Below are 24,318 nucleotides of genomic sequence, written 5' to 3'. Positions count from 1 at the left end.
TATTATATAGAGGGCTGTTGGAGAGACCATCATAATATATAGGGGACTGAGAAGTGGACTATCTTACTATATAAAGGGCTATGAGGTTCACTTTATTATCATCAGACAGGTGAGAAATATGTTGTTTTATTATTTTTGGTCTTTCACAGTTTGACATGAGCATCGACCGGCGGAAAGGTAAGTATAACTTTGCTTTTTTATTTTTTGTGAATAAATGTGTAAAAAAAGGTGGGGTGTTTATATTTAAAATAAAGGACTTTATTTTGGCTGTGTCTTTATTACAATCTGACAGTGGGGTTCGTAATGGGGGCGCCTTATAGACGCCTCTCCATTACTAACCCCTGAGCTTAATGTTCGCAGCCATAAAACAGCTGACATCAAATCCACAGAAATTACCCCACCTGCTACCACACCAGGGAAAGTGGGAAGAGCCAGGCAAAGTGCTAGAATGACCCATCTAATAGATGTGCCTTTTCTGGGCTGCTATTTTTAGCCTGGGGAGGGCAAATATCCACAGCTGCTGGCTCACATCCTGTCACCTGACAGAGTGGAAACCATAGCGCTCTGACAGTTGGAAATGATTTTACCGCCAATCAGGGCCTGTAATTCCTACACTGTCATGCAGATGACAGCATATTAAACAATGGATGTTCAGACCTCCTATTTATCTGAATGAGGGCCGGGTTCGGGTTCGAATTCGGAACCAAACTTTTTTTAAATGTGCATCCAAATTCACAGGACCCGAACATCCACGGGTTTGCCAAGCTCTACTGTTTAACAGTAGAGGCAGTTTATGTTGTTTCTTTGAGACCCTTAATATAGAAGTAGTCCTAGTTGATTCCATCCTCTTTGCTCCTGCATGGGAGAACCTGTGCATGACTACACTCTATAAAAGACATGCATTATTCCACCACGTGCCAAAAGGTGGAAAGTTAGTCCAAAACACATGGGAACTCCCATCTGTCCTGTGTGTCACAATCTGCCAGCATGTTGGTGGGATCAATTGATCTTAGCTGTAGGCTTTATATCTATTTTATGTATTTTATCTACTGTCTATGGACAGTATGCTGCTGCTGCTGATGAGACCAGAGCACCTTCTTCCATATGTCATGTAGGGGACGCAGATATCATTGGGAAAAAAGGTACTCTGGTCAGATGTGACCAAAGTAAAACTTTTGGGGCTAAATGCAAAAAGCCATGTGTGGCTGAAACCTAACACTGCACGTTACCCTGAAACACCATCCCCACCGTAAAACATGGTGGTTGCAACATAATGCTGTGGGGATGCTTTTCTTCAGCGGGGACAGAGAAGCTGGTCAGAGTTGATGGGAAGATGGATGGAGGGCAATCCTGGAGGACAACCTGTGAGAGACTGCAAAAGATTTGAAACTGGAGGATAAGTTCATCTTCTAGCAGAATAAAGACCCTAAACATACTGCCAAAGCTAAAATGGATGGTTTTCATGTGTGTGAACGGCCCAGTCACAGTACAAACCTCAATCCCATTAAGAATCTGTGACAAGACTTGAAAATTGCTGTACACAGACGCTTCCATCCAATCTCACTGAGCTAGAGTGAATGTGCAAAGAATGGGCAAAAAATTCAGTATCTAGATGTGTAAAGCTGGTATAGACAGACCACATAAGACCTGCAGCAGGAATTGGGGCAAAAGGTGGTCCTACAAACTATCAGTCTGGGGGACTGAATTCAAATACATGTCACATTTTTCAGATTTATTTTTTTTAAATACTTAGATAATCATGTATAATTTCCTTTACACTTTACAAATACTTGCTACTTTGTGTTGGTATATCACATAAAATCCCAATAAAATACTGTACATCTAAATTTATAGGTGTAATGTGAAAAAAATATGGAAAAGTTCACAGCAAAATAAGAGAAAAATTCAGCTCCACGATACAGTGAAAAAACAATTCTTTTTCTTTATGACTAAGGATGTTGCAACACCCGAAACACGTTGATAATGCATGATTTGTTGCTATCTATGCTGATACTTTTATCCTCCATGCTTGAAATATCAAGCGAATAAAGAATTGTTTTTTTCACTATATCGTGGAGCTGGATTTTTCTCTTATTTTGCTATGTTTCACGTCCTGACACGGCGGTTCCGTGCTCCGATTCCTGGGATGTCATAACTGGCGAGCTGGACTTTATTTTACTTATAAAAAGTTCACAGCGTATGAATAGTTTTTCAAGGCACTGCATATATAGGTACTTTTAAAGCCATAAAATTAAAGGTTTCCTTTTAGCTTGAATATTCTTTTTTTACTCTATATTTACTACTTTGATGGGGCTAGTAGATAGATTCCATAGAATAAAGCAAATTTGAGTCAAACAATTAAATTCAAAATTTGGCAGATTTGCTCATTTCTATCCATACAAAAAACTGCCTCAATACAGCTCAGGTAAAAGATATCTAACTCAATTATTCTAACTTTCCTCCATGAGAATTTGGCCCTGTCTTTGCATATTCACCTATTAGTAGAGAGTTGTGATATTTTGATGTTGTCCTTTCTAGTGATGTTTGCTTTCTAAATCATTCCTGAGGTTCAAATTAAACTCTTCACCTTCCCATTTTAGCTCAGGACATGGACCACAAAACCACACACTTCAGTGTAATCTGAATGACCTATGTTTTTTTCCTCCTTGTACTACTAATTCACAGAATTCAATGTGCTGGCAAAGCCCTTAACGCAATCGATTTTCCCTGAAAAATGTTGCAATACCAATGCCAGAAGGCGGATGATTAGACAATGGCAGTATAGCTATAAGTGATTTATTCTATCCTTCCATCCTTCCTCAAGAAAATCATGCTTTTTATGAATGTTTGGTAACATATTATTAGTGTTGAGCATTCCGATACCGCAAGTATCGGGTATCGGCCGATACTTGCTGTATCGGAATTCCGATACCGACTTCCGATATTTTTTCAATATCGGAATTCGGCATCGGAATCGGAAGTTCAAAGTTGATTGACGGCCTGACGTCATCATGATGCGCGGTGTGTGCGCATCATGATGCGCCGTCATTTCGGGCCTTCCGGGGGTCTCTGCCGGCCTGCCGGGGGGCTGTGTGGACTGCCCGGGGTCGGTACCGGCCTGCCGGGGGGCTGTGCCGGCCTGCTGGTGGTCTGTGCACCCTGTGGGGGTCTGTACCGGCCTGCCGGGGGGCTGTGCCGGCCTGCCGGTGGTCTGTGCACCCTGTGGGGGTCTGTACCGGCCTGCCGGGGGGCTGTGCCGGCCTGCCGCGGGGCTGTGCTGATGTCCGGGGGTCTGTGCAAGCATCGTCCGATGGGACTACAAGTCCCATCTGACGATGCCTGCTACCATGACAGTGATTGACACATTAGCCAATGATGGGACAGTAGTAGTCCCACCACCCGGCTAATGTGTTAAATGTTAAAAAAAAAAAAAAAAAAAAATACTACATATATACTACATGCATGCTACATACATACTACATGCTACATACATACTACATATATACTACATGCATGCTACATACATACTACATGCTACATACATACTACATACATGCTACATACATGCTACATGCATACTGCATGCTACATACATACTACATACATACTACATACATACTACATGCTACATACATATTACATACATACATACTACATGCATGCTACATACATATTACATACATACATACTACATGCATGCTACATACATACTACATGCATGCTACATGCATGCTACATACATACTACATGCTACATACATACCACATACATACTACATGCATACTACATGCTACATACATACTACATATATACTACATGCATGCTACATACATACTACATGCATGCTACATGCATGCTACATACATACTACATGCTACATACATACCACATACATACTACATACATACTACATACATACTACATGCTACATACATACTACATATATACTACATGCATGCTACATACATACTACATGCATGCTACATGCATGCTACATACATACTACATGCTACATACATACCACATACATACTACATACATACTACATACATACTACATGCTACATACATACTACATATATACTACATGCATGCTACATACATACTACATGCTACATACATACTACATGCATGCTACATGCATGCTACATACATACTACATGCTACATACATACCACATACATACTACATACATACTACATACATACTACATGCTACATACATACTACATATATACTACATGCATGCTACATACATACTACATGCTACATACATACCACATACATACTACATACATGCTACATGCATGCTACATACATACTACATACATACTACATACATACTACATGCATGCTACATACATACTACATGCATGCTACATACATACTACATGCATGCTACATGCATGCTACATACATAGTACATGCTACATACATACCACATACATACTACATACATACTACATACATGCTACATGCTACATACATACTACATATATACTACATGCATGCTACATACATACTACATATATACTACATGCATGCTACATACATACTGCATGCTACATGCATGCTACATACATACTACATACATACTACATGCTACATACATACCACATATATACTACATACATACAATACATTCATACAATACATACATAGACATACAGTACATATAACATAGAGTAACATACTTACCAATACTTGTCACATTGTTCCCCGAAGCCATTGTCTTTTCCGGAATAAATATTAACATAACAAACCACAAAAATACTCACCCACGATCCGAAGCAGTCCACGAGTGTGTCCCACGACGATCTTGGGTAGAGAACTGCAGCATCAGATGATGCTGCCGTTCTCTACGGGCTGCAGGAATCCAATGACGGAAGGTAGGTATCCTTCCGCACTGTATTCCTCCGCCACTTAAAAAAAAAAAAGTCCCTAGTCTCACTTTATGCCATTGCTGTGTGGGAATTTCCCACGCAGCAATGGCATAAAGTGAGACTAGGGACTTTTTTTTTTTTAAGTGGCGGAGGAATACAGTGCGGAAGGATACCTACCTTCCGTCATTGGATTCCTGCAGCCCGTAGAGAACGGCAGCATCATCTGATGCTGCAGTTCTCTACCCAAGATCGTCGTGGGACACACTCGTGGACTGCTTCGGATCGTGGGTGAGTATTTTTGTGGTTTGTTATGTTAATATTTATTCCGGAAAAGACAATGGCTTCGGGGAACAATGTGACAAGTATTGGTAAGTATGTTACTCTATGTTATATGTACTGTATGTCTATGTATGTATTGTATGAATGTATTGTATGTATGTAGTATATATGTGGTATGTATGTAGCATGTAGTATGTATGTAGTATGTATGTAGCATGCATGTAGTATATATGTAGTATGTATGTAGCATGTAGCATGTATGTAGTATGTATGTGGTATGTATGTAGCATGTAGTATGTATGTAGCATGCATGTAGTATATATGTAGTATGTATGTAGCATGTAGTATGTATATAGTATGTATGTGGTATGTATGTAGCATGTAGTATGTATGTAGCATGCATGTAGCATGCATGTAGTATGTATGTAGCATGCATGTAGTATGTATGTAGTATGTATGTAGTATGTATGTAGCATGTATGTAGTATGTATGTAGCATGCATGTAGTATGTATGTAGTATGTATGTAGTATGTATGTGGTATGTATGTAGCATGTAGTATATATGTAGCATGCATGTAGCATGTATGTAGCATGCATGTAGCATGCATGTAGTATGTATGTAGTATGTATGTAGTATGTATGTAGCATGCAGTATGTATGTAGCATGCATGTAGCATGCATGTAGTATGTATGTAGTATGTATGTAGTATGTATGTAGCATGCAGTATGTATGTAGCATGTATGTAGCATGTATGTAGTATGTATGTAGTATATATGTAGTATGTATGTAGCATGTAGTATGTATGTAGCATGTAGTATGTATGTAGCATGCATGTAGTATATATGTAGTATGTATGTAGCATGTAGTATGTATGTAGCATGTAGTATGTATGTAGCATGTAGTATGTATGTAGCATGCATGTAGTATGTATGTAGTATTTTTTTTTTTTTTTTTTAACATTTAACACATTAGCCGGATGATGGGACTACTACTGTCCCATCATTGGCTAATGTGTCAATCACTGTCATGGTAGCAGGCATCGCCCGATGGGACTTGTAGTCCCATCGGACGATGCCGGCACAGCCCCCCGGAGCCTGCACAGACCACCGGCAGGCCAGCACAGCCCCCCGGCAGGCCGGCACAGCCCCCCGGAGCCTACACAGACCACCGGCAGGCCGGCACAGCCCACCGGAGCCTGCACAGACCACCGGCAGGCCAGCACAGCCCCCCGGCAGGCCGGCACAGACCACCGGAGCCTGCACAGACCCCCTGGCAGGCCGGCACAGCCCCCCGAAAGGCCCGTACAGACCCCAGAGAGGCTGTACAAGGCAAAAACAGGGTTTTTCTTATTCCGATAACGGAAGTCCCATAGACTTGAATGGGACTTCCGGTATCGGAATCGGCGATACCGATACTTTTTTTAAAGATCGGCCGATCCATTCCGATCCGATACTTTGAAGTATCGGACGGTATCGCTCAACTCTACATATTATAGATCCATTTCATGTAATCCTTTCAGGCATTACGGTGTTTTATTAAATGGTGACTGTATTTCTATTTTTCAGCTCTACCTCACATCTAAGACCAGGGATCACTCTTACTTGCTCAGTCTTACACACCTGACCCGCTTCCTTCCTCTGGGTCCGCTGCCCTCTGCTGTGCTCCACATCGGGTTTTTGCAGGTTTCCCAGTTTGGATCTATGATATAATCTCTATAGACCTGTTTAAGGCAAACTGACACTCATACCTGTGCCTTATGATTAAGGCTGTGTGCACACACAGCATTTTTTTAGCGGTATTTTTAGCGGATTTGCCAATAAAACCGCTAAAATAAGCTTCCCATTCATTTCTATGCATTTTGCACTTTTTGTGCATACTGGTGCGTTTTTTACCACGCGGTAAAAAACGCAACATGCTCATTAATTTCGCAGATTTTTCCGCGTTTCTGGCTATTTCTATGCGTGTTGAAAACGAGCGGAAAAAAACGCATAAAATCCACGCATTTTTTGCACGGAAAACACACAGAAAAAACGCGCGGTTTCTGGGAAGGGAGACAGGTTTTTCAGCAGAAATTTTCTGCTACGTGTGCACATAGCCTAAGACTGCCAGTCCTATGTTGAGTGTGTTTTTTGAGTTTATGCTTGTAAATGGGTTCCAATTCATCCATAGTGTTGATCCTGAGATTTCTGGTTAGCCTTTGCAGTCTTTGCTGCCCCTTGTGTCTTTGTGCTTGCTGCATCTACTCCTGGGGTTCATGTGCCCACCCAGACCTAAGGTTTAGAGGATCCACCTCACCTGGTAAACCTTAACAGTTATCTAATGTGCCAAACTCTGCACCACCTACTCTAATCAGCCAGCCCTATCTCCTCTCCTTTGCCTCAATGCAGTCATCACTTCTCAGTCTTCACTCTCCCAGGACATTTAAGTCAGTTAAGGCTGTGGCATGCCAACTGAGTATTCAGGTAGTTGCTGTTGTACCACTTCTCAGCTCTGCTACATTCCTGTGACAGCTTTACTATGCTGTGCCACTAGTGCAAACTCAACTCTGTTGCATTGCTGTGCCAGCTCTTCCACAGGGTACCTGTTCAGCAAACTCATTTCTTCTATATGTCTATGCCAGCTCATCTGAACTGATCCACTACTGACAACTCAATCGATTCCAGATTGTTGATCAACTTATCACTACCTTGTTGGGCCACCTCTGCTACCTCATATTGCTTCATAACTGTATTGGTTGATTTTCAGAGGAGTGTGACTGACTTGAAGTTACATCACATTGTATTGTTTAAGTGTTCCCTTTATTTTTGCACTAAGACTGCTACATCATAGTGTTATTCTGCTACATTTCGGTAACAACTAAGTTACATCCCCGCACCTTTACTACTGCAGTAAAGGAAAAGAAAGAAGCAGCACTCCAATAGCAATACCCAAACAGTGATATTCAGATCCAAGATGCAGTATTTCGGCTACAGTACAGCCATCATCAAGCATGTTGATGCATTGATGCTTGATGACCACTGTACTGAAAAATAGCTGAAATGCTGCATTTTCAATCTAAATACACTCTTTGGGTGCATCAGTTGGAGTGTTCATGCATATGCATATCATGGGCATCCTAGAGTGTGTTCTGCTAGGATGCATGAACCCAATTTTTTTCATAGAGGAATGTTGTTCTGTTTTGCTTTTTCTGCATCTCTACTACGCAATCATTTTTGATCCTCCTCCGCTCTACCAGTCTTCAATTTGTTGGCTCAACATCTGGTCTACAACCCTCTACCTGTCCTGTGTCACGTCTACAATTGCTCATCTGGACCGGGGGCTTTGAGGATCCCCTTCACCAAGTGAGACATAATACAGTCCACACCTTTGTTTTCAGTATCAGATCCAAAGTGAGTAGTCTTCACACTGGACCTTTAGATCAGCTTACAGCGATAAAGCCCAAGCCTGAAAACTAATCATCTGGTTCCCAGGCTAACCCTGCCATATTCACGTCTTATCTTTGAAGACTGAAACTCCTCATCTTACATTAACAGCCACGTAGATGTAGCAAGGACTCCGTGCTTCACATCTGGTCAACATATTAGTGCACATCATTTACAGTTTTCATCACTAATTATAAGCATACTGGCATTTTCTGCAGGTCACAGATTAGACATTGACAGCAAGAAACAAGACAACTGCATTTTAGACATCCCAGGAATGTGTCTGCCCTTTCAGGACAGACATACAGGTGGGCCGCTGTATATTTAACCATCTTTATTGATGTTTTTATTTTGCATATTTTTTCTCTAGCGGAGAACTCATTACATTCAGGGTGGCCTTCCAACAAAAAAGCAACCTTCCCATTTTAACGAACAGTCTCAAACAACCATATGTCAGCCTGTTAATGGATGGCCCGTAATCATGGCCCTGGAATGCTGAAAACTCGAGATTTTAATAAAATACTGCTGTGGTTTAGATTACTAAAATGACTTACGATAATTACAATGACCCGCATTTGTATGTCCATTTACTTTGAAAAAGATATTATTATACTGTAGTTAAGGGGAAAACTAGGATTTGTCTCGCATGTGGAATTAACAATGCCGTGGGATGAGGATGCACCCGTGAATTGGCACTGGAAAAGCTATCCTTGTAGTCTGGTCCAGAGAAGGAACTTATGGTTTCTGGGGCTCGATGCAAAAAATGTGCCCACCTATCCACCTACTATGCTCTATGTGTCACACAGGTCTCTTTCTGCAGCAGAAAGGCTTTCTTATACTTTATGTCTCCTAAGGCAAAGGTTAAAGGGGTTCGGGAAAAAATGCTTGTCCCTTGGCTGCAGCTTGTATCTAATATAAAACAAACTGTACTTTACTCTCACTCCTCGGGTCCAGCAGTCCACCGCTGCTCCTAATGTCTTGATTGTCTGCAGCGTTTACGTCACGTCGGCCATGCTGCATCCAGAGCTGCTGATCGCACTGATTGGCTGCAGCATTAGCAGACACTGGATTTGCTACTTCCAATAGGTGGCACTAGTGTTCCTTCCCACTTCCTCTCAGAAGAGTCTATTTGCATATTCAAATTCCCAGGCAATCATTGCAAGGCCTACAAGTCTCACTATGGCATCTTGACTCTCTTCACAAGAAGAAACTTTACCCCCTAGTAAAGAAGTGGCTGTGAAGATTTCCTGTGCACCTCTGGGACAGGAAAAAGGCAGTAATTTCAAAAGAGCATCCTTGCTACTAATTTTGGGGAAGCAGGGTGACAGAGCCTGGTGCGCAATTCTACTACAGAAGTGGAAAACGTTAATTTCTAAACTTGTCTCCTTTTTCCTCGACTTACTTATACCTGGGGTGTGCTGCATTAACAACACAGCCAGAGTTCATTACTGCCAGGAGTAAACCCCGTATTTCACCGTTAAGTGTGAGAAGGTAGCGAGAAGCCCAGACACCATCATAATTGTAGGTCCAACTGGACATCATTCGATAACCCCTGTGTACTTGACCTGATACTGCATTCCCATATGTAAGGTGTCAGAGGGCCGTAGCAGTGGTCAAGCTGCTGATACATAATGCCCTGCACTTTACATTAAAAATTGTGTCCAAGTCCCAGTGTGCTGCCTTGTATAGGGTTCATTACACTCACTTTAAGGCCTCAAGTCTCCATTGTCTTCAATTTCCATATTTAGGAATAACCGATCCCAACTCACGGGACACCCGGTTCGTTTCAACACATAAAATTTTCCTGGCCTGTTCAGGTACATCAGATTGTGTCATGCCGTTTCGGGCACAGCACCCTCTGTTTCTTGTTTCAGTAATGTAGACCATTTCTCACTTTCTGTTTTTCCTGAACTATCCCTACATCCACTGATCCTGTCAGCCCCAGGGGTTTCCCTTTCAGTCCTACAGTATATTTAAAATCCGTCACCTTTCCCTCATGTGGTTCCATGTCCATCTTGCTATGTAAGGAAGGGGTTAGGGTATTCTCTATCGCACCTATATAGAACCATAGGCTCCAGATGTTGCAGGAATGAATGCAGGGAGATTAGGCACTCTTTGTTTACAGACTCCCGACCATATCCTCCTTATATATGTAGGGAGGTGGACCTGACGGAGAGATCTGCCTTTAGTGGTAGGCAGAGGGATAGCTCAGCGTAGGAATGGAAGCGCTGAGATGTAGAGGAAATGGGTGCCGGGCTGTAGAGTGACCATTAGAGGGCAGTGGGGAGTGGAGAAGAAAGTGGTTATGTAACTGCCATGGGTCAAGGTCATTGTCATTGGTCAGAGGTCTCTGTCAGGTGATAGTTCGCAGAGCTACCAGGGCAGGTAGTATAAAGGCTGAGGGAAGGTTCCAGAAGGTCCAGTCAGCCAGGGGAGCTCACTAGATAGGAGGGTCTGCTGTGAAGTAAAAGGCAGTGGAGGGCCCTCAGAGAGTATCTGACTGGAAAGACGGTCACGGGGGGTGACCCAAAGGACAGTAACGGCAGACGGAAACAGTCTGAGAGTAACAAGTAACGGTGTACTTTGAATGGCAAAGCGCTGTGGTGGAAGTGCTTGGGGCAGCCACAGTGAGGAGAGCCACAGAGGACGCCACGACGGTGAAACTAGGAAAGTGAAGGTATCCGGGTCTGTGAACAAACGGTCTATGAATGTCCTGTGATGCATGACAGAGGTCGCCATCAAGGTGGTGAATAAAAATAGACCTGTTGAACCCAATTTCTGTCTCAGTCTCAAATCTGTCGGCTTCAAGAAGTGGGTCACTCCCCAATCCTGTTGGATCAGCACCACCTCAGCACTCCCTCTCCTCACCTACCCTACATTTGGCATAGTCGGCAGGAAAGCCGCCACCAATACTACAACTTCAGTGGCAAGCCTGCGACAGAGGGAGATAAAAAGACTTGAGTTGCCTGGTTGTGGATTACAAATTTGGGACTCGGTTCCGGCCATCAGAGGAACCGGAGCGGTATTGGAACTGAAAATGGCTGTGGTGATTTGCCAGGAAAAGAAACAGACACAGGCGTTTACAACTAAACTGGATGATCCAGGGCTATATCAAATCTGCCCCTGGGGGAAGTGGTGTTCATCTGGAGAGAACTGCCCCCTCATGTTGGACCCTGGAAGATGGGTGGAGAAACCCACCGCCACACCACCCAAGAACAGGAGTGGCCCGGGTGGAGAGACCTGCTGCAGTTGTTTGGTGCCATTCAGCCACTGGACCCCGGACGGAATGAGACGTTGCAGCTGTCGGGGTATCGGGCGCCTGGAATGGCGGTGGCACCAGTAACTGGAGACTCATCAGGAGACCTGCCCAGGGAGCCTCCCCGCGGAACTGTCAGGCCTGGAGGCTGGCCCTGCTGGATGGCGGGGTGAAAATCAATGGCCGGGAAAGGAGCAATGGGAAAACCTGCTGGGAATCGCGGTGGCTGGGAAGGTGAGCGTGTCCCTGGCCCGCCGGCGGCACCCCAGGCAAACTCTGTCCCCATGCTCCTTGTCGCAGATAGATCTCGGGGTCCTGACATCGGCCCTCGGCCTCCCCGCCCGACTCCTTACGCTATAGTACGTCCCGCTCTGGATGACGACGGGGCCCCTGCCAAGCTAACTGTTGCTCCATCGGTTTCACTCCCGGTCACTGCTGTGATCGGGCCATCAGCTGCAGTGGTTGACTTACCGGCAATCGGCTTCATCTGCGGCCCTGCCTACGGTTGTTTTGCCGGAGCCTGTGGCCGCCTTGAGTCCAGTTGCGGCCTCCCCCGCGGCCACCCCAACTTCATCGCTAAAGATGGCTGTGGCCTATTCACCACCGGAGCCTGCGGCCGCTTCTGCCCTGCCCTCGACCGTGGCCCGCCCACCGGACTCTGCGGCCTATACCGGACCCTCAGCTTGGGTTGCGGAGGTCATCCAGAAAAAGAAGGCCTGGGAGTGGGAGATCTGGGGGCTGCTGCATGAAAAAGGAGAGGCTGGCATGGCGGTTCCACGTTCCATCGGGAGGCTGGTGCACGAGAACCGGGAAAAAGGGTATGGATTCATCCGGGACCTCGCCACTGGTGAAAAGGTATATTTGAATGTGGTGTCTATCCATCATGGCCGGCTCTACAGGAGGGAGACTTAGTCTCGTACTATAAGGAGTACTGCCCCCGCGGCCACTACGCCGTTGCAGTGATTGCCTGTCCTGAGGACTACGTGCCCCCGTAACAGGGACTCACAGAGACACCCCATGAATCCTGGAACTTCACGGCTATGGAGTCCCTTGCTGAGTTGGCGGAACACCGGCCTCAGGAGATGGCCCGGACTACCGGGGATTCGATGCACCATTGTGCAATTCATAGGACAGTTCTGCATCCAAGTTAATAGAAATGTTTTCTTTCTCTCTCCTGACACAGCAGGGACGCATACGGGGAGGTGCTCATGGCAAAGGAAGGGGGAGTATCCCTATCTGGTTAACATTTCGTTTAGTGTGTTGAAAAAAAAAGAGAGGTAAAAGAAAAAAAAATCTGGTTTGATAAAGACGTGTTGCAGCAAATATGGAAAAGTGTGTAGTGAATTTGAAATGTTAAGGTGTTATGAAAAAAAAAATGTGTGTCCAACAGGTCCCGGGTACGTGACGTATGACGACCATGACTTAGTCAAGAGGACAGGACGTCAAGACAGGAAGAGTGTAGACAGACCGGGGTACAGGAGTCAGGTCCCTAGTATTATGCCCCCAGGAGAATAGGACAAGATTGTCAAGGATGACAATGGACAAAGGAAGGGAGAATGTAGGGAGGTGGACCTGACAGAGAGATCTGCCTTTAATGGTAGGCAGAGGGATAGCTCAGCGTAGGAATGGAAGCGCTGAGATGTAGAGGAAATGGGTGCCATGCTGTATAGTGACCATTAGAGGGCAGTGGGGAGCGGAGAAAAAAGTGGTTATGTAACTGCCATGGGTCATGGTCATTGTCATTGGTCAGAGGTCTCTGTCAGGTGATAGTGGGCGGAGCTACCAGGGCAGGTAGTATAAAGGCTGAGGGAAGGTTCCAGAAGGTCCAGTCAGCCAGGGGAGCTCACTAGATAGGAGGGTTTGCTGTGAAGTGAAAGATAGCGGAGGGCCCTCAGAGAGCATCTGACAGGAGAGACGGTCACAGGGGGTGACCCAAAGGACAGTAACGGCAGACGGAGACAGTCTGAGAGTAACAAGTAACGGTGTACTTTGAATGGCAAAGCGCTGTGGTGGAAGTGCTTAGGGCAGTCACAGTGAGGAGAGCCAAAGAGGATGCCACGGCGGTGAAACTAGGAAAGTGAAGGTATCCGGGTCTGTGAACAAATGGTCTATGAATGTCCTGTGATGCATGACAGAGGTCGCCATCAAGGTGGTGAATAAAAACGGACCTGTTGAACCCAATTTCTGTCTCAGTCTCAAATCTGTCGGCGTCAAGAAGTGGGTCACCCCCCAGTCCTGTTGGATCAGCACTCCCTCTCCTCACCTACCCTAAATATACACATTCTTGACCACACTCTCCTTATTTATAGACTCCAGACCCTCAAGTTTGCTTGTACCTGTGCTTCAGTTCACTACTAAAAGCAGCCATTGGCATCATCCTGACCCCCCTTATGTCCTATGGCCTGCATATTAATGCTATCCATGCACTCTTGATTGCCTCAGCCTTCCCTATTACTGCATCCCTTTTTAGAGACACTGCAGTAACAAGCAGTAGGACTCAGTGTGCTGCCGGAAAACCTCCTGCAAACTCCTGTCATGTGCATGCAGCCAAAGTAATAGTCACTAGTAACATGGCACAGGGCGGTAGTCGTGGTGAGCTATTCATCTCTTATACCTTAACACCTTACATGAAGATGGGGGTCCTGGTTGGGTATGTGGACTTGTGCTGTGGGAACGCTACGCCCTTGCTGGCCGCATGCAACTAATGACTTTGGTTGGCCATTACCAAATGTTTGACAGTTCAGTGAAGGAGACCATCAATCAAAAATAAACTTTTTACTCAACAATAACTTTGTGAGAATGATATGCATCAGAGAGCGGGTAAAAAACTTCACTAACGTTTACTTCACAATATGTAGCATTCTTCACGCACACTTTCAATCCTACCTTCTTCTCTCATTACTTTCTCTCTGTTTGCATTGTTGCTCATTAATTGACCACAACCCAGCTCAGTACTACAGTTCAGCTAGCAAGTGTCCTTTATTCAACCCACGGTTTCGAATCTTCTTTCCTCTCTAGGGAACTATGTTATCAGTCTGGCCAGTACTTATCTTCTCTAATGCTGATGCTCTGAAACTCCTACTCGGGGCAATCTCTTTGTCTCGTCTACTCTGTCCTGTCTAGACTCGTTACTTTTAGGAGTTGTAAACTCTTGGCCGTACTACTACTAGGCATCCACCTACAGGACCCATCTCCGATTGACCACTTCTTACTTTCGATTACTTTTCTCTCTCGTATTCTCCGTTAGGATATGGCTGTCCTCTAGATCTGTCTCCCCTCTCATTAGGGACACTCACGTCATGTTGCACTGCTCTAATTAGATCTTAGGCCTGTCCTCTACACACTCTCGCTCCTCTCTGTCTTACTGAAAGGAAATTGTCTTTCTTCCTTCAGCCTGGCCCCTCCCACTCTGGGCTAGTCTCAACCGGTAAGCATAACTGCCCCTGTTAACTGCCTGCTGCTGAGCAGAATACAGTACCAACATCATTAACACACATCACAATTCACATTACACAATATAACAATTCACATGTTCTTCAAAGAGGGATGTGAACAGTATGTCCATCTTCACCTTTTTTGCACCATAAATTGCAGCTCATACAATCAGTGTATAATAAATATGATATCCTTTGTGACAAAGTCACTAGCAAAGTACTGGAGGGGAGATATGCATCACTCCAGTTGTTAGCTTCAATGTTATGAACCTAGAAAGATGCTCCAGCACACTAAGTGCTGAGAGGGGTTAATCGGCCATGTTAGGGCTAGGTTGAGCAGTTGTAGAGTGGGTGGAGTCCAGAGGATAAATATACAGTCTGGTGGATGTGCCTGGAGGTGCAAGCTCCAGGGCTGGGCTTTCATGATAAGGAAAGCTGAACTTTTTGTTGTTTAGGCCTGAGCAGGTGGATCCCCGCAGCAGCAATGACAGTGCCATACATTATGGGGTTTTTTTTGTTTCCCCATTAGGCCAGAAAGGCCATGTTTGTTTTGCTGATGATGCACTGGTTTATGCAGTACCTTTAATAAACCAGTGGAAGATTTAAAGAAACAACTTTCCTGTGTCTACCTCTATGTGCAGCCCAGTGAGCCGATCTACCACAGCTTCTATATGGAGGTAGCTGAGGAGGAGGGTGACATTCTGTTTACAATCAATGTCAAGGTTGGCTTCTACATACATGATGCATGTCTGGGTTTTCATTAATAACAAGTCTTTGGGGAGTTTTCTGCTATTTCCAATATGCTAGATAAGCATATAGCCAGCCTCAGAGTACAGGGTCACAAGTGTGGAAATGGTCATAAATCAGTGGGAAATTATGCTGTAGGCTAGATTTTTGCATGTTTTTCATCAGGATCAATTAGTTTCACTCTAAATCCATCCCCGAGTCACCTGCTGTTATTTCACAGGCTCCATATTTCTTATTTGCCATCTAGGGCTAAATATACATTATTTAAAGGGCCGGCACGATCGGACAGATGGTTCCCTAATGCATTATGAGTGCCAGTGCTTTCATGACATTCGTCATTTAATGACTTCTTACGGGTAATGCCGCCTGTGTGTATGTGCCTGCATTGAGTGATGTCATGGGCGAGTTTATTTATGGACTGCTATGCGGTATACATGTAATAATTTAGTTTAGTGGAAACTGAAAATGCTGCAGATTTCTGCCAAATGTTTTAGGTGTGAAACGTCTTACTCTTGCAAAATCTTTATAGCTCCTGTCCTTATGTAATGGTGGAAGCATACAAACATTCCATATGTTATAAAAAAATAAAGAAAAAATAAAAGCAGAAAATAAGCTCTTCGGCCCTCAAAATTGTAATATTTATTGGGACATCAAAGTCTAAATGACTTCCTTTTAGCTCAAAGGCAAATGAAACAAATAGTCCCGGTGCAGAACTGGCACTGTAATATTTCGCTTCTGAAAAGATTTACAATTTAAGGGAAATAAGAAGACATAATTTGTTCTTTCCACTAGATTTTTTTTTAGTATTTCTGCATCTCTTTATTGCCACCTATTGGATGATATCAATACTACACTTGTGTACTGTACCAACCAAGAAGAAACTACAAGTGCAGTACTTTTAAGGCAAGCTAAATGCTTGTGCAACATTAGCACTTCCATAGCAAATATAACAAGTGGCATGTTTATCAATTGACGCATGCATCCATAATTGCGTTATACCCATAACTTCAATGGATATTTTTTGTAACATGTCTAATTCACATTAATAGCAAATTTACTGCAACAAAAGGGGAAAAGAAGAATACTATACAAGAATATATCTTAAAGCAACCCTCAGCACCCAAATCCAAATGTGACTAAACTTTTCCAAGTAAAATCACCATACCTGGGGAGTGGACCTTCTTTCCACCGCCGCTGCCACCCTCTGTTAGATAGTTGACCTGTTCTCTTCTTCTCCAAATAGAGATGGACACAATTATGTCACCATAGGTGCTGGTCCAGCCCACACTAGTGGGACCTGTTGTTCAGGTGGTTTAGATTTTCCACATCAAGTGAGGTCATGTTGGAAAGGGGAATAGACTTGGTGTTAAAGGTGTATGTGGGTTAGGTGGTAATGTTACTGAAAGCTCTACTGACTAAGCACCATCTCGTCCTATCCAAAGACAACTGACAACTGCTATTATTGGACGGGCTACTCGACTCCTTTTCTTTGGCAACCGCACAGTGGTGCACCTTGTAGATCATTTTTTTTAAATGTGGAGACTCCAAGTTGGGTCTCCATCTGGTGGGTTGCCTGTAGTGGAAGAGATCTCAGAGCACCATGCCTACAACTGTCACTCGCCCACCTCTTACTTGACCCACCCGGGAGGCAGTAGGGTACTCGGTGTCGGGCCCAGTAGGGTACTCAGTGCCGGGCCTGTTGATTTCAATGGGAGATGTCACAGTGGCAGTGACCCGGTCCGTGGCCTCAGGCAGCCAATGTAAAAGGGGTAGAGTGATGGGGATAAAGTTATTGAGATGTTTCGTGATGTCACCTGTGGTTTCTTGTCAGTTTGACCAGCGCTGCAGGGTAGCTTCTCTGGGACAGATGGTGTGGTGCAGCAATGATATTGAAGCTCCCCACAGGTGGAGCTGTAGTCCCAGGGCAGTAGTAATAGGTGTTGAGGGAAAGGGTGCAGTGTTAGGCACAGAGATGTAGCAGTGCTGAAGGAGTTGCAGGAAGAAGGCAATGACACAACAGGGTGCAGATTCCTTTACCTTTACTGTGCTTTGTGAGTGCAGTCCAGGATCAAGATCACAGACGGAACAGGAATTGATTAGCCTGGAAGCAACTTAGGAATCTCTCTATGCAGATGGGTTGTGTAGTCTCCTTCCAAGCGCTTATCTGAGGTACTTGCAGTACTGAGTTACACTGAAGTCCCCCTTGCTTGCTCTCTTTAGAACACCCCTTGTATGGCAGGCAGCCATAGCCTTCTATCTCTTCTGGCTCACACACTTTACTGCTGTGCCTCCGAGTCTTAGTTGGGAACAGAGCATTTACAGCCTTCTGTTCCTCCGGTTTCTGCTGCAGGACCATCAGCATCCATACAACTTCGGATACCGGACTCCGAACAATGCGCTTGAAGCCAGAAGTGAGCCTGAATTCCCCTCAATCCTCCAGCTCCTCTTTTCCACATCCACACACTTTGCCCTCCTCACAGAACTGAACTAACTTCCCCTTCCCGACCCCCAGAGAGCAGCTCCTTCCCCAATTTGGTTCAGATCTCCCTCTGCTGGCCTGGAGTGGGAACTGTGCTGTGTGTTGCATTTAACTGATAGAGAGACCCTTCCTTGCTTCCAAGCATGAAATCACCCTCCCTAGGAGGCAGGTAATGCCACTGTGGCGACCATACTCCTGGGGGGTACCACATTCCCCCCTAGTGCGATTCAGTACTCCTGGACTGAAGAAAACATGCAAAACATATTAACAAATGAACAATTGTAACTGTTACAAGATTTCAAAAATGAAAAATTACAAAAACCAAAGCTCAAAGATAGTCCTTGTGATGATTAGTCCATGCATCAGTGTCCATGGTCCATTTCCTGAGCAGTTGGTAACTATAAACAAGATAGTTTTGGCCACACATAGTCCTGTGGCCCAATTGTCCATCAAAAACAAACTGATATTGCTCAAAAGATTCTTACAAAGTCTCTGTAGGCACATAAGCTTGAAAAGTTGCATATTTACAGTTTACCATTCACATAACTTATTTATATACGAAACCTTAGGGGTGGTATACCTTGGGTACTGCGCACAGACCTACGTAGCACTGGTGTTGTTGGGTACCTTACTGGATGCCTTGTGTTAACTAATACTGGTGTAGTGTGTGTTGTACTGGCTACACTACTGGTGGTTCTGCATAGCACAGGAATACTAGATTTCCTAGGACCACTTCTACTCACCGTGGGCATGACAGATTCACCACTGGCAGGGCGAGGATTCTCTTGCTCCACTGCTGGTGTGGCATCCGCTGCCTGTACTTGCTGGTTTTCAGGGTGGTCTTGAGTCACTTCTTCTTGCACTACCAGTTGGGGAAAGGTCAAAACTGGTACCACTATGGCCTGATTCGCTCTAGTCCAATTTGCAGGGAATTCTCCGAGTACAGTGCTGACCTTTTCTTCTTCTTCCTCTCTGGGCTGAAGGTTGTTTTGCTCTTCCATCCTGTCCTTTAGTTGGTCAGGGCACAGTTTCAGATGATCCCTCGATACTGCTGATGAGGTTTCTCCTTCATCCTTATTGATAAAGCACACTTTGATGTTGTCAAAGTTTGATGGTAGGATGGTGTAGGGTTCAGCTTCCATTGGTCATCCAATTTATGCATCCTCCTTTTCCTCTTTAGGACCTGTTCTCCTGGTGACAAGAGCACTGCAGGTGCATGTTGATTGTAGTTCTTTTCCTGTTTTTCTCTCGCCTGAGCTAGACTCTTTTCTACACACTCTTGTACTCTTCGGTATTGCTGCTGCCGCTCTGTATCCTAGTCAGTATCTGGTGATGTCACCTCAGGTGTAAGGACTCCCATATCCAAATCAATAGGCAACTTGCCAGGCCTCGCTTTCATTAGGTAGGCTGGTGTGCAGTTGGTGGAATTCACAGGAATGTGATTGTAGAGGTCTACCAGATCTGGCAACTTCTCTGGCCACAGATTCCTCTCTTCCAAAGGCAAGGTCTTCAGTAGATCGATCACCACCTGATTCATCTTTTCACACATGCCATTGATCTGTGGATGGTACGGTGTTGTCCTGATCTTCTTGCAACCGTACAAGTTACAGAATTCCTGGAACACTTCTGCCTCAAAGGCTGGACCTTGATCTGTAAGCACTCGCTCAGGGTAACTGTTTGGTCGACAAAAGTGCTGTTGGAATGCTCTGGCTGCTGTCCTGGCTGTTTGATCCTTGACAGGCACGACTACCAGGAATCTCGAGTAGTGGTCAACGATGGTAAGAGCATAAATGTAGTCTGAATGGCTTGGGACCAGCTTCACATGGTCCAGGGCTACCAACTCGAGTGGCTGTTTGGTTATTATTGGCTGCAAAGGAGCTCGCTGGCTGTTACGGTCCTTCCTGCGCAGGTTACATTGTCCACACTCCCGGCACCAATTTTCAATGGCCTTCCTCATATCAGAGTACACTGGCTCAACCAATGCTTGGTAGTCTTTTCCTCTGAGGCCTATGGCTGCCCGACACCAAATTAACATTTCACATCTGGGGGGTATCACAATGGGGAAAGAAACACTCACTCTGACAATGCCAATTTCTCCGCCAGACAGTTCTACCTGCTGTCTTTGCATCAGGGCCTTGATCTCCTTCTGCAGGACTCGCTGCTCACTGGAACCAGGAGTCTCGGCCACCTGTTGCATCAAAACAATAACCTCGGCAAGACAATTTTCAATCACATTAGTACCTAGGGTAATCATTGGGTTACATTCTCGTCAATCAATGTCTACAACTATCAGACCTTGAGATTTTAACTCTACTTGCCCCACTTTAATGGTAATCTCTTTACATCCTACTTGCGGCAAAGACTGACCATTGCTGGCAACTACTGTCAGCTCATCACTTGGGCCACGGGTAAGTTCAGAGTCAGCCCAATACCGCTTGTAAAGGATATGGCATAGTTGTCACCTGAGAGCCAGTGTCCAGCAAAGCGTTCATGGGGATGCCATCAATCACCACCAGGAGGACCGTTCGGCCTCCAACATAATTGGCTTGCTAGTTCTTTGGGCCTTGTGGTCCTACTCCTGGGGATTGTCCCTCTGCCCCAGGGGTTGCTCGTTTAAATAGCAGAATCTTGCGATGTGGCCTGCCTTGCAGCAGTGATGACAGATGGGACGTCCGTCCTGGTCATAGCGATCGTTGTCTCTCCCTTGGAGTGGTGGGATCCTCTTCTTCTGTAGCCACGAGACATCTTCTGGACTGGAGGCCAGCTGGATCTTCTCCTCTGAGGACACTTGCATGGATTGCACAGTTTTGGCAAGTGCAGCCATATTTTTGGTCAGCTCTTGGACCTGAAGACGCAATTCTGTAGATGGATCATTATCTAGAGTCTGTGCATCAGCCTCCACAGGGCTTGGGAGGAAAGATGCTGCTTCTTGGTGGTATGTGATCGCTGGATGCCTAGGGGGCGCTGGATGGCTGACATTTGGTTCATGCAGCACTCGGACAGCCCTGTCTTTAAAGTCTGCAAAGTCTAGATCAGGGTTCTCTAGAGCTATGATGAGCAGCTGTGCTCTGTAGGTACTGGATAGGAGTCAATAAATTGCTCCTTTAACAGTCTGACTCCATCTTTCACACTGTCTGGGTCAATCTGCTTTATGGCTCGCAGCACCTCCTGCAGGTTAAGAGCATAGTCCCTTATACTGTCCTGCACTCTTTGCTTACACCCAAAGAATCTCATTTTTATTTCAGCTGCAGCGGGGTGTCAAAGGTGTTTTTTAGCGTAGCCAGAATCTTTTTAACAGTCTCTTTATCAGTGTCCTGCCAGGACTTTACTTCTCTTTGTGCTGTACCACTTAGCTGCCCAATAAGGATGTTCACTTTTTGGCTTTCAGACAGAGGATACACTTCAAACAAACTGCACAGTCTCTCTTTGAATTCACTCATGGTATGTAACTCCCCTGAGTACTGCGGTAACCAGGCCGCACCCGGTATATAGGGCATAGACAGCGGCATTATGGAGACTGCTGCAGTGGGCGTTGGTTCTTGCAGTGCCATTGGAGCCGCAGCTGCGCTTGCCCCTGCATCTTCGGCGCTGTGGGGGGTGCGGTGGCGTTCAACACTGCATCTTCTCTTGCCTCAGACATTCTCTTCCCCCCCTAGTTAACATTGGCCAGGCTCTGTGTCTCACTGGTTTACCGGTCGCCGCTCTGCAGGCTGGATGATCGGGGGATGCCGGGACTGCAGGCCTCTGCTCCTCACTTCCCGCCCGCTGGTCTCTTCCCTTGCAGCACCTCACTTTTCGCGCTTTCTGGCAGGCTGCGCCCACGACAGCACGCCCCTTTGGCTTCCCGTGCGTGCCAAGTGGCGGGGAAATGGCGGCAAATGCACAATAAGTCCACGGCACACGACACAGTCTCTGGCACACAGGACCTGGGCTTCGTAAATCCTGTACATGACGCCAAAAATGACCCGCCCCGGAGGCAGTAGGGTACTCAGTGCCGGGCCCTTTGATTTCAATGGGAGATGTCACAGTGGCAGTGACCCGGTCCGTGGCCTCAGGCAGTCAATGTAAAAGGGGTAGAGTGATGGGGATAAAGTTATTGAGATGATTTGTGATGCCACCTGTGGTTTCTGGTCAGTTTGACCAGCGCTGCAGGGTAGCTTCTCTGGGACAGATGGTGTGGTGCAGCAATGATGTTGAAGCTCCCCACAGGTGGAGCTGTAGTCCCAGGGCAGTAGTAATAGGTGTTGAGGGAGAGGGTGCAGTGTTAGGCACAGAGATGTAGCAGTGCTGATGGAGTTGCAGGAAGAAGGCAATGACACAACAGGGTGCAGTTTCCTTTACCTTTACTGTGCTTTGTCAGTGCAGTCCAGGATTCAGATCACAGACGGAACAGGAGTTGATTAGCCTGGAAGCAACTTAGGAATCTCTCTATGCAGATGGGTTGTGTAGTCTCCTTCCTAGCGCTTATCTGAGGTACTTGCAGTACTGAGTTACACTGAAGTCCCCCTTGCTTGCTCTCTTTAGAACACCCCTCGTATGGCAGGCAGCCGTAGACTTCTATCTCTTCTGGCTCACACACGTTACTGCTGTGCCTCTGAGTCTTAATTGAGAACAGAGCATTTACAGCCTCCTGTTCCTCCGGTTTCTGCTGCAGGCCCATCAGCATCCATACAACTTCGGATACCGGACTCCGAACCATGCCCTTGAAGCCAGAAGTGAGCCTGAATTCCCCTCAATCCTCCAACTCCTCTTTTCAACATCCACACACTTTGCCCACCTCACAGAACTGAACTAACTTCCCTTTCCCGGCCCCCAGAGAGCAGCTCCTCCCCCAATTTGGTTCAGATCTCCCTCTGCTGGCCTGGAGTGGGAACTGTGCTGTGTGTTGTATTTAACTGATAGAGAGACCCTTCCTTGCTTCCAAGAATGACATCACCCTCCCTAGGAGGAAGGTAATGCCACTGTGGCGACCAAACTCCTGGGGGCGCCACACACCCACCTGTTACTGATCAATTTTAAACCTAGAAATGCTGGGCCTGTCCCATCCATCCATGCTGCACAATTCTAAAATTTTTACTGTGAGTCAATTAATGTCTCTCTTTCTGGTTTCTGCCTCCAATTTTTGGAAATGATTTGACTCCAACGTGGGTCTCTTGCATGTGTACTGCCTAAATATGGCAGGACTCCAAGCACAACAGGCCTACACCTGTTACTCACCCACCTCTTAATTTCAACCTAATTTCAAAGCTGTAAATGCTGGCGCAGACGCTGTCTCATGCATAGCCCATGCATGAATGCTGCGCCATTATAAAATTTCTAGTGTGGGTCAATTGATGCCACTTTTCCTTGTGTCTGCCCCTAATTTTTGGAAATGTTTGGACTCCAATTTAGGTCTCCTTCATCTGTGGTTCCTGTAGCAGTAGGGCTCCCAGACTGGCGGGCCTGCACTTACTTTCAGTCAACTGCCTGTGTTACTATCCCTAAATGTTTCTAATAATAGTAGTCTATGAAGCTGATATTTTTGCTTCCTGAGTGTGGCTGAGTAGAAAAGCAGTTTGAGCTGTTGCATGAGGTATTAGGACTCCCAGCACAGCAGCTCACCCACCTCTTAATTTCATCTTAAATTCAAAGCTGTAATTGTTGTCCCAGACATTGTCTCATGCATGGACTGTTGCAACATTACAATATTTTTGCTGTGTGTCAATTGATGACACTTTTCCTGGTGTCTGCCCCTAATTTTTGGAAATGTTTGGACTCCCAAGTTGGGTCTCCTTCATGTGTGTTGCCTGAATTTGGCAGGGCTCTCAGAGCACCAGGTC

The sequence above is a fragment of the Dendrobates tinctorius genome, unplaced genomic scaffold (genome assembly GCF_039654945.1).
Source record: "Dendrobates tinctorius isolate UK_male_01 unplaced genomic scaffold, ASM3965494v1 ptg000084l, whole genome shotgun sequence".
Lineage (NCBI taxonomy): Eukaryota > Metazoa > Chordata > Amphibia > Anura > Dendrobatidae > Dendrobates > Dendrobates tinctorius.
Note: the sequence above shows the minus strand (reverse complement) of the source record.